Source organism: Saimiri boliviensis, chromosome 13 (genome assembly GCF_048565385.1).
Source record: "Saimiri boliviensis isolate mSaiBol1 chromosome 13, mSaiBol1.pri, whole genome shotgun sequence".
NCBI lineage: Eukaryota > Metazoa > Chordata > Mammalia > Primates > Cebidae > Saimiri > Saimiri boliviensis.
In genome coordinates this window covers 29,486,853-29,498,043 of record NC_133461.1, presented here as the reverse complement: position 1 = coordinate 29,498,043, position 11,191 = coordinate 29,486,853, and the positions used below count along the sequence as shown (strand labels likewise).

Genomic DNA, 11,191 nt, shown 5'->3' with positions numbered 1-11,191 from the left:
ATTACATAATGTCCTTCTTTGTTTCTTTTAGGCTTTGTTACTATTAAAGTCTATTTTGTCAGAGAGGAAAGTTCCAACTCCTGTTTTTGTTTTTGTTTTTTCCTCTCCATTTGATTGGTAAGTCTTCCACCAACCCCTTGTTTTGAGTCTTTGTGTGTCCTTGCTTATGAGATGGATCTGGATACAGCGAACCAATGGGTTTTGACTTTTTATTCAATTTGCCTGTCTGTGTCTTTGATTGGGGCATTTAATCTGTTTAAATTTAGGATTAATATTGATATTTGTGAGTTTAATATTGTCGTTTAATGCTAGCTGGCTATTTTGCCCATTAGTTGATATAGATTCTTCATTATGGAGATACTCTTTACCTTTTGGTAAGTTTTTGGGATGACTGATACTGGTTGTTCCTTTCTGTGTATAGTGCGTCTTTCGGAAGCTCTTGTAAAGCAGGCCTGGTGGTGATGAAATCTCTGAGTGTTTGCTTGTTCATGAAAAATTTTACTTTTCCTTCATTTATGAAGCCTAATTTGGCTGGATATGAGATTCTGGGTTAAAAATTTTTTTCTTTGAGGATATTGAATATTGACCCCCACTCTCTTCTAGTTTGTAGGGTTTCAGCTGAGAGATCTACTGTGTCTTATCGGCTTCCCTTTATGGGTAACCTGACCTTTCTCTCTAGCTGCCCTTAGAATTTTCTCCTTTATTTCAACCCTGGTGAATCTAGCGATTATGTGTCTTGGAGTTGCTCTACTTAAGGAGTATCTTTGTGGTGTTCTCTGTATTATCTGAAGTTGAGTATTTTCCTGCCTTACTAGGTTAGGAAAGTTTTCCTGAATAATATCCTGAAGAATATTTTCCAGCTTGGATTCATTCTCTTCATGACATTCAGGTACACCTATCAAATGTAGATTAGGTCTTTTCACATAGTCCCATATTTCTTGGAGACTTTGCTCATTCCTTTTTACTCTTTCTTCTGTAATCTTGTCTTCTCGTTTCATTTCATTAAGTTGGCCTTCGACCTCTGATATCCTTTCTTCTGCTCGATCAATTCGAGTGTTAAAACCTGTGCATACTTCGCAGAGTTCTGGTGTTATATTCTTCAGTTCCATTAATTCACTTATATTCCTCTCTAAATTGTCTATTCTCGTTAGGATTTCTTCAAACCTTTTTTCAATGTTCTTAGTTTCTTTACATTGGGCTAGAACATGTTCTTTTAACTCACAGAAGTTTCTTTCTTTTTTTTTTTTTTTTTTTGAGACGGAGTTTCGCTCTCATTACCCAGGCTGGAGTGCAATGGCGCGATCACTCACAGAAGTTTCTTATCCACCTTCTGAAGCCTAAATCTGTTAATGGAACACACTCGTTCTCCATCAGGCCTTGTTCCCTTGTTGATGAGGAACTGTGATCCCCTGTAGGGGGAGAGGCATTCTGATTTTGGGTATTCTCAGCCTTTTTATGCTGGTTTCTTCCATCATTGTAAATTTATCCACCTGTTGTCTTTGTAATTACCGACTTTCAAATTAGGTCTCCGAGTGGATGTCCAACTTGTTGATTCCCAGCACCGGAATCTGAGCAACCCACTGCACAGGCCAAAACAGCGGCATGAAGATTCGTGGTGCTTTTCTGCCCAGGAATCTCTGGTCTGGCTTCCTTCTTGAGTCCCTTTTTCAATCAGCTGAATGGGCGACTCTGCCTTCCCAGAGCTCCAAATGTCGACCAAAAGGGGACCCAGTCCCTTTTACTCTGCACCAAGAACTGCTGTGCCGGCCACAAGAGTCGCGCTGGTGACCCGTGGGGCTCCTCCACTGGGAATCTCCTGGTGCGTGAGCAACAAAAATTCATCTGAAAGTGTGGCATCCTCTCGTTCTCTGTGCTTTCACTGGGAGCTACAGTCCTGAGCTGCTGGTGATCAGCCCTCCTGGATCTCTCTCCTCAATAACTCAAGTCACTGGTTAAGCTGAGCTTGTGAAGAGCAAGACTCCAACCTAGAATTTGGAAAACATCTTCAAAAATGAAGGCAAGATAGAGGTGTTTATAGCTAGACAGAAGCTGAATTTGTCACCAGCATGGTGACCACCCTGTCCTGGGTACTTGTTATGTCTACTAATGAGGAATAATCACATCATCATTTTCGGCAGCCACTACACACAACTGGAACTCCTAACTACTGGCCTGAGTGAAGCCACTGGGTGACACTCATTCCCCTAAGCGCAAACTGCCAGGCGCAAAGGCTGAACTCCACAGTGGATCCTGCTACAGTTCGTCTCTCGGACTCAGCCCGTTCCTCTCTCTGGATCCTCTCCATCATGTGGTGTATTGAGCAACGCAGTCATCTTGTCGCTCACAGATGTGGAGAACATTCTATATCTTCCTCCACACACCGATAAAACCATTGAACAGGCCGGGCTGAGAAGCAGAGACCAGGACCATCCCTCTAGAAACTATCCCTCGGATCGGTGGTTCTCAAAGTCTCTGGGATTGGCACTACTTTGCATTCTTAAAAACCACGAGGACTCCTAAAAGCTTTGTTTCTGTGGGTTGTATCTGCCCATATTTATTAAAAATTAAACAAATTTTAAAATGTTAATTCACTAGAGAATAACAATACTAAACCCATGACATGCTAACATAAAGAACTTTTTGAAGAAGACTATGCTTCAAAAGAAAAAGGTTTGTGGGAAGAGTGGCATCGGTTTGCATTTTTGCAAATCTCTGGTGTTTGCCTTGATAGAAGACAGCCAGGCTCTTGTATCAGTTTCCACATTTAATCTGTTGCAATACCACAAACATGCAGCTTCTGGAAAACTTCACCAAACACTCATGAAAGAATGAAAGAGAGAAGGCAAATAACTGACGATGATGATGATGACAGCGCCTTAGGGAACCCCAGGTCTCTGGATCCCATTTTGAGAACTGTTGTTTGGGTCGCCACACCTCCACTGGCGGGTGCCCGAACCCTCTGGTAACCCTGCCCAAAGAAACAAATGGCCTGTTTTTGGTGACTCTAACCTTGTTCTGCCACATCTTGGTATAGGAGGATGTAGAAACTGAGCTCCGAAGAGACTGTGTCAGCCTGAGCTCTCACAGCGGGCACATGGAGCTGGAACCCAGGCTCTGAAGCCATGAAGGTGACCACAGATGGGTGTCCACACCCAATGCCACCATAACGGTTTGGCCGAATTATGGCCCCGGCTCACGCGCTAATCGGCCTTGTCTCCCCCAGGGCAGTGAAGGACCGTGGAGGCCAGCAGGTAGGTCTCTTCTCTGACAAGCTCTTCCTGGGCTCCCTTCAGGGACAGCGAACCCACTCTCTCAACTGCAATAGCAACGTTTTCAAGGAAGCAATCCATGTCTCCAGACACACAGTGGGAGCCAGGTGCAAAGGGCTCCTCAATGTTCCATAAAAATGAGGACCACGAGACAGTGGTGTGGTGTGGGAGAGTGGTGAGATGTGTTCTGGGTACGGCGTGACTTCTCAGCCTCTTTTTCTGTCTTTCCTCTATCACAGGTGGGGCTGGGGCTGAGATGAGAACAGGCAAGTGAGAAAACAGACGGGAACTGTAATGTCATGAGGATGTCAGCTCCTTACCCGGTGTCTCATGTAAGTGTCCTGCTTCATAAGGAAGACAGTGATGTCAGGAAGTATGGGGAACTTGCCCAGGGCCATGCAGCCAGCGAGTGCCAGGGTGGGGTGAGGAGTGGAGCTGCTTCCCCAAAGCCCAGGGTGGCCACGAAGGCTTTACGTTTAAGCATCTCTCCATGGCCTTGGCTCAGAGTTGGGGGCCCAGAGCCCAGACAGCAGCTGCCACGCGTGTGGAGAAATTCCCTGCCTTGGGTTGGAGGCCCCTCCTCTGCCTCTGGAAATGGTAAGAACACAGACCAGGAATTCCCATGCTTAGTGGGAGGAGCCTTTCTCATGGCAGGCAGTGTTCCTGGCTGGGTGCAGAGGGTCACTTGCTTAGGCTCAGGTGCCGGGCTGACAGCACTGGGCGGGGGAAAGGGGCTGGGAGTAGAGACGGGCCCGCCAGGGCTTACTGACGCCTACGGTCTTTCTGTGGGGAGAGGCGATTTTGGCATTCATTTGAATGAACGGCCATTTCATTGGGTTCCACGCATCAGTCAGTAGAAATTCATGTAACAGTAATCAAATATCCAAGAAGAAAGCTTGAGAACTTAAGAAAAACAATCAACTCAACCTTCCAGAAGCCAAATCTTCTGTCTCATTCAGAGTTTTAGGACTAGTTGCAATATTGTTCCTCTAGCAAGACCCACCTAGAATTTAGCGGGTGAGGAAACACGAGAGATGACCAACTTATTCTGAGGTAAATTCCTATCAGTCTTGTTTAAAATGCAAATTAACTTTAGATTAGCTTTAAGTTTTAATTGTAAGATCTAATAAACATACAGAAAATACACAAGATGAAAATGAACAGTTCACTGATTTATTGCCAGTGAAAGAAACACTTCTAGCGCTGCCAGCTTCTCGTTCCTCCTGTGCCCCTCCCAATCATGGTTGCCTCTGTTTTCCCAAAAGTAACCCGGATTCTGGTTTTCAGGCTAGGCCTGCCCTTGTCCTTCATCAAAGTTTTACTACTTAAGTGTACATTCCAAAACTAGGTTTATTTTGGCCTTGTTTTCTCTATGTGAATGAGCTCATACAGTATATATTATTTTTTATCATTCTTGGATGCTGTAATATTTGCGTTTCATCTGCATAACTGAATGTAGCTGGTTATTTTTCACTGCTGTGTAGTATTACATTGCATAGATATATTGCCATTTATTTACACGTTCTACTGTTGATATTCTTGGTGTTTCTAGTTTTGAGGTATTAGGAATAATTGCACTATCAACAGTCTTGATTTAACCTGTTGCTAGGTCTTAGGGCATGGGCATCTTCAACTTTTGTAGATATTACTAAACAGTTTTTCAAAGTGCTATCAACTTATATTCCTACATGGCCTACATATAGGTTTTGAGATTTCCTGTTGTTCCACATCCTCACCAACACTTGATGTTGTTGACCTTTTTTTTTTTTTTTTTTTTTTTTTTTCCCCAGTTTTGGTTATTAATCAGTGTAATCGCCAGTGGATTACACCAACACAATTTCATGCATTTAGAGGAGAAATATTTCCTGGTTAAGTGGAAAACCGTGTGATGGCTTCGAGAAGACCTTCATTCTAAAGCAGCTTTATAGTAAAACATTTCATTTAGAAATCTGGACCTTCGGCCGGGCGCGGTGGCTCAAGCCTGTAATCCTAGCACTTTTGGAGGCCGAGGCGGGAGGATCACAAGGTCAAGAGATTGAGACCATGCTGGTCAACATGGTGAAACCCCGTCTCTACTAAAAATACAAAAAATTAGCTGGGCATGGTGGCGCGTGCCTGTAATCCCAGCTACTCAGGAGGCTGAGGCAGGAGAATTGCCTGAACCCAGGAGGCGGAGGTTGCGGTGAGCCGAGATTATGCCATTGCACTCCAGCCTGGGTAACAAGAGCGAAACTCTGTCTAAAAAAAAAAAAAGAAAGAAATCTGGACCTTCTTTCTTCAGTTTGCTGTAATCCACATTCACTTGATAGAACTTGTTTGATCATCGGCACCCGGTTTGTTCTAGGGCTTTGGATTATGCTTTCTTTCCCAACTAACATCTGGATTGAACAATGCCAGATGCAAGAGATATAGTGCTGCTCCAATACCTCCAGCTCCAATAAATACAAAAAGGGGGATCAAGTACGGGCGCTTCTTGGTCTGACCAGTGATCTGGAGCATGTTTGCAGCAGAGGCCTCCGACTGGAAAGGAGAGAAGCAGCCTAGCCACTAGGCGCTGGGCTAAGTAGTATCTCATTGTTGACCGTTTTAATTTAGCCATTCTGGTGACTGCGCAATGGGTATCGGGTATCTCATTGTGGGTTCAATTTGCATTTTTCCTTGATTTCAGTCCTTTTCCATGTCATTTCAGTCCTTTTGGTGAACTGAAAATTTTTCAGAAATGCTTGTCTTGTGCCAATTTTATTTTTCCTTATTGAATTCTTAGTATAGTCTTTATCTGATCCCTTTGTGGTTCTGTACATTACAAAGATCTGCTTTCACTCTGCAGCTTACCTTTTCACTCTCTTATTGATGTCTCTTGTTAAACAGAAGTTCCTAATTTGACTCTAATCTGATTTATCTGACCTTTTCTTTATGGTTAGCATTTTTTTTGTTGTCTATCTAAAGGACGAGAAGATAGTCTCCTATGCTTTATTCTAGAATACTATAGTTTAACCTTTCACATTTAGCTCTATAGCCCCCTGGGAATTGATTTTGCAGAGAGCGTGAAGTAGGGGTCAAGATTCATTTTCCCTTCACTGTGCCAACACCATTTATTGGGAAATGATGATAGTTTATTTTCTTCTGACTCTACCCAATTAATTATAAAGAAAATCTTGTATTAGGCTAGGAATTCAGGTGATAGTTTCCTCAATGTATAGCAAAATTGAATATTATACAGTGTATATTTGTTATAGCCACCATCTAGATTCTACCATTCTAGATTTTACCAAGTTTACTGTATCTGTTTTTATCACATATCTATCCATCAAGCCATCCTTTTTCCCCCTTTTCATGATGCATTTCGAAGTAATTTAAGGAACCAGTACACTCCCCGCTAAATACTTAGGCACATGTAGCATTACCTAGTGACATCTTGAATAGAAGTGATGATAGACATTTTTTTTTTTTTTGCTTCTGATCTCAGAATGAAAGATTTTAATATTTTAAGTGTTTGCTGTAGCATTTAAATAATGTTTATAAGATTAAGATAGCTTCCTTTGTTCCTAGTGTGCTAAACATTTCGATCACCCAAGACTTGAATTTTATCACATTTTTCGCCTGCATTACTTTTCCTTCTGTATTGTTTGTGTGAATAACTCTGATTGATTTGTGAATGACAAATCAAATTTGATCACGATGTATTTTTACACGTTGTTATTGTAGATTGCTTGCTTCTATCTGCTAACATTTTGTTCAGACTTTTTGCATCTATACCATGAGGACTAGCCTGTAATTCTTGTATTGTTCTTGGCAGATTTTTTTTATGTAAGGTTAAGCTGGTTTCATAAAACAAATAGAAGGTTTTGTATTCTCTGGGAGAGTCTGTCTAAAATTGGCATTATTTTGCTCTTAAGTGTTTGGTTAAATTCACTACTGAAGCCATTTTGGTCTGTAAATTTCCTGTGGCAGGTTGTAATTATGGACTCAGTTTATGCACTAGATATAAGACGATTCCAATGTTCAGGATCTTTTCATGTCAGTTTTGGAGAGCTTTATTATTTTTTAAAAAGAATTTGTTCATTTTATGCAAAATCTAAAAACAACTTTAATGAGGCATACTTAATATATAAAAACTGCACATACGTAATAAAGTGTACAATTTGATATATGTATACACCTATCACTGCAATAAAGATTTCACCTAGATTTAAAATTTATTGGTATTCATTACAGTCTATAAAATATACGTGTGTATATATACATATATATATTTAAAAAAATTTTTTTTTAGACATGGTCTCTCATTCTGTTGCCCAGGCTGTAATGTGGTGACATGACCACAACTCACTGCAGCTTCTACCTCCTGGGCCCAGGTAATCCTCCTACCTTACTCTCTCCAGTAGCTGGGACTATAGGCACATACCATCAGGCTCAGCTAATTTTTGTGTGTGTGTAGACAGGAGGGTTTCACCATGTTGGCCAGGCTGGCTCTTAAATATTTTAAATGTCTGAATAATCTGAAGTAACCTGCCTGTTTTCCTTTCTGATACTGGTTATTCCTCTCTCCTGCCTTTTATCCTTTCTTCTTTGATCAGTATTTTAAGGGGTTATGAATTCTTTTATTTATTTATTTTGAGATGGAGTCTCGCTCTGTCGCCCAGGCTGGAGTGCAGTGATGCAATCTTGGCTCACTGAAATCTCCACCTCCCAAGTTCAAGCAATTCTCCTGCCTCAGCCTCCTGAGTAGCTGGGACTACAGGTGCCCACCACCACGCCCAGCTAATTTTTGTATTTTTAGTAGAGATGAGGTTTCACCATGTTAGTCAGGCTGGTCTCAAACTCCTGACCTCAGGTGATCCACTTGCCTTGGCCTCCCAAAGTGCTGGGATTATAGGTGTGAGCCACCTCGCCCAGCCAATGAATCTTCTTAATCCTTTTAAATAACCAGCTTTTGACTTTGATTCCCTTTATTGTATATTTGTGTTCTATATCTGTCGTTTTAGCTTATTTTGGGGTTTCATTTGCTGTTTTTAAAATTTTTGAGGTAGTTGCTTAATTGATTTTTAACCTTTCTTCCAACATAAGCATTTAAAGATATATACAAATATTTTGGGAACAACAATAGACATGTAGGGACTCCAAAAGGAGGGAGGAAGGGAAGGAGAGAGGGAAGCACGTGCTGAAAAACTTTCTATTGGTTATGTTCACTACTGGGGTGACAGAATCATTAGAAGCCCATAGCTCAGCATCACACAATATACTCTCATAACAAACCTGAACATGTACCCTCTAATTTTAAAAGACATCTTCCTAAGCATCGTTTTAGTTGCATCCCACAATTTTTTTCTCCATTAGTTTTGATATGTAGTATTTTCATGATCAGTTTAAAATATTTCAAATTTCCATTTTGATTTCTTTGACAGATGGGTTATGTGGAAACCGTTAATTTCCAAAAATATGAGGATTATAAAATTATCTTTTCGTAAATAATTTGTCTTGATTCCTTTATGGTCAGAGATGTTTCATTTGAAGTATTTTCGTTTGTTGAGATGTTTTTTTTTTTTCAGAGACAGGGTCTTGCTCTGTCACCCAGGCTAGAGTGCAGTAGTGTGATTATAGCTGACTGCGGCCTCAACCTCCTGGGCACAAGTGATTCTCCTGCCTCAGCCTCTCAAGTAGCTGGGGCTACAGGCACATGCCACCATGCCCAGCTAATTTTTGGATTTTTTGTAGATATGGGGTCTCACTATGTTGCCTAAGCTGGTCTCAGACTCCTGGGTTCAAGTGATCCTCCTGCCTTGGCCTCTCAAAGTGCTGGTATTACAGATGTGAGCCACTGCATCTAGACTGTTGAAATTTTTATAGCTCAGTATTTTAGAGTGTGTGCCATTTGTGTCTGAAAAGTGTGTTATTGAGTTTGGTGTTCTATATACATCCATTTGGGTTGCTCATTTCATTGCTAAATCTTTTATAACTTGATTTTTGTATGCTAGTTTTTTCTACCAATTAACAAAATAGGCATATTAAAATATCACTCTGGTTGCATATTTGCCTACATTTCCTATCAAACTGTCTTTTACATATTTTGAGGTTATATTTTAAGTGCATATAAGTTTAGATTATCTTTCTAGTAACTGAATTGACCCTTCTGTTTCTTAAAAAATTGCCTTAAGTTTACTTAAATATATCTACACCAGTTTCCTCATGGTTACTGTTTGCTGGGTATGTATTTCTCCATCTTTTTCTTTCAAAATTTAGAAATTAATGTTTTAAAAGTCTCTTGTAAATAGTATGTGGTTGTTTTTAAAACAAGGCTGACAGTATTTGTCAACATCTGAGCATTAGTCCATTTACATTTAGTGTAATAATGGATTTATCACAGATATCTTGCTTTCTATTTGTTCCACTTGTTCTACTTTTTCTTCTTCCTTGGACTCTTTTGCAACTCTAAAGTCTGTCCACTAAATTATTAAAATTTTGTTATTATGTGGAAAACTGTACTTTTATTGATATCTCAAATATTATCCTGCATACATGACTTATCAAAAACTAATACTAAATGAATTTTTACTTTTTAGATAATGCCAAGTGTCTTAGAACAATTAAAATTCCATTTAGGCCCTTCTCACTTAAATCCCTTTATTTTCATGCATTTTATTTCTTTATATATTTAAAACTCTGTAAGATGTAATTATTGTTTTATGTAGTTAATATTTGTCATTTTCATTGTTCTTCAATCTTTCCTAAGGCTTTGTTCTTATATTTGGGATTATTTTCCTTCTGTCTGTAAAATACCTTTTAAATTTTCCTTTAGGTTAGGTGTGCTGATTAATTCTTCTGTTTCTCTAAAAATGTCTTCATATGCTCTTCATTTTTGCAGGATATTTTCCCTGATTAGAAATTTTTAGGTTGGCGGTCATTTTCTTTCAGAGCCATAGAAGGCAGTATTTCACTGTCTTCCACTGTTTCTGGTGAGAAGGAATTGTCAGTCTAATATTATTGTTCCTTTGATGGTTATATTCCTTCCTCCTACCCCAGCAGGTCTAAAATACTGTTTTTCTTTGGTCTTCAACAGTTTTACTATGATGTTTCTAGGTGTGGATTATTTTTATTTATCCCACTTGGAATCTGTGGGAGGGATTCTTGAGTTTTTGGTGTGGTATCTTTCATGAGTTTTGGAAAAGTTCTCAGCCATTTATTTAAGTATCACTTTCTTCTACTGTCTTAAGATGCCAACACCACTTAGGTCATGTTCACTGTACCCTTTAAGTCTCTTACCCTCTATTCTCTATGTGCTGTTTTTTGTTTTTTGTTTTTTTTACTATATAATTCCTGCTCCCACCCCACCCCCGATTTTTCATGTTATTCTCTTCAGTTATTTCTAATCGGCTCTTAAACCTGTTCACCAAATGATTCTTCTCATTACAGTACTGCATAGAATTTCCAATGGGTTTTTATCTTTCTATTTTTCTGCTGAAATTCTTGACCATGCGTCTTATTTCTTTTTGAACACAGTAAGCAAAACTGTTTTAAATTCTGTATCTGGAGTCCTTTTGGGTACTTCTGTTGCCTGTTTTTCCCTAATGGTTTTAATGTAAGTAATGAATGTTGTCTGGCCTTCTCTGGGTATTTCTGATGTCAACGCTGCAGAAGTAATTTGAGGCCTTGGGTTATGTTCACTTTCTCCACAGAATTTGCATTTGCTTCAGCTGGGCACCTGAAGGCATTAGTAATCTAGTTTCATCTCGGACCACATTCAGGTACTGAGGTGGTTTAGAAGTTGAACTGCAGAACCCATGAGGGATGGTCTAATGATAGTAATGGGGGATCAACCCTCCAGCCAAGGACAGCTTGGAAATCTGGTCAAAATATTTTAAAAATTTGCTTGAAGGATCCCAGAGCCAACAAGATAGTGAAGTATTACTTGCTCAGCTCTATGG

General features: G+C 39.9%; 1 pseudogene; it reads right to left on the bottom strand.

The window, feature by feature from the left end:
- Nucleotides 1-979: 979 nt before the first annotated feature.
- Nucleotides 980-10,461, bottom strand: LOC141580780 (cytochrome c oxidase subunit NDUFA4 pseudogene; annotated as a pseudogene).
- Nucleotides 10,462-11,191: the final 730 nt, after the last annotated feature.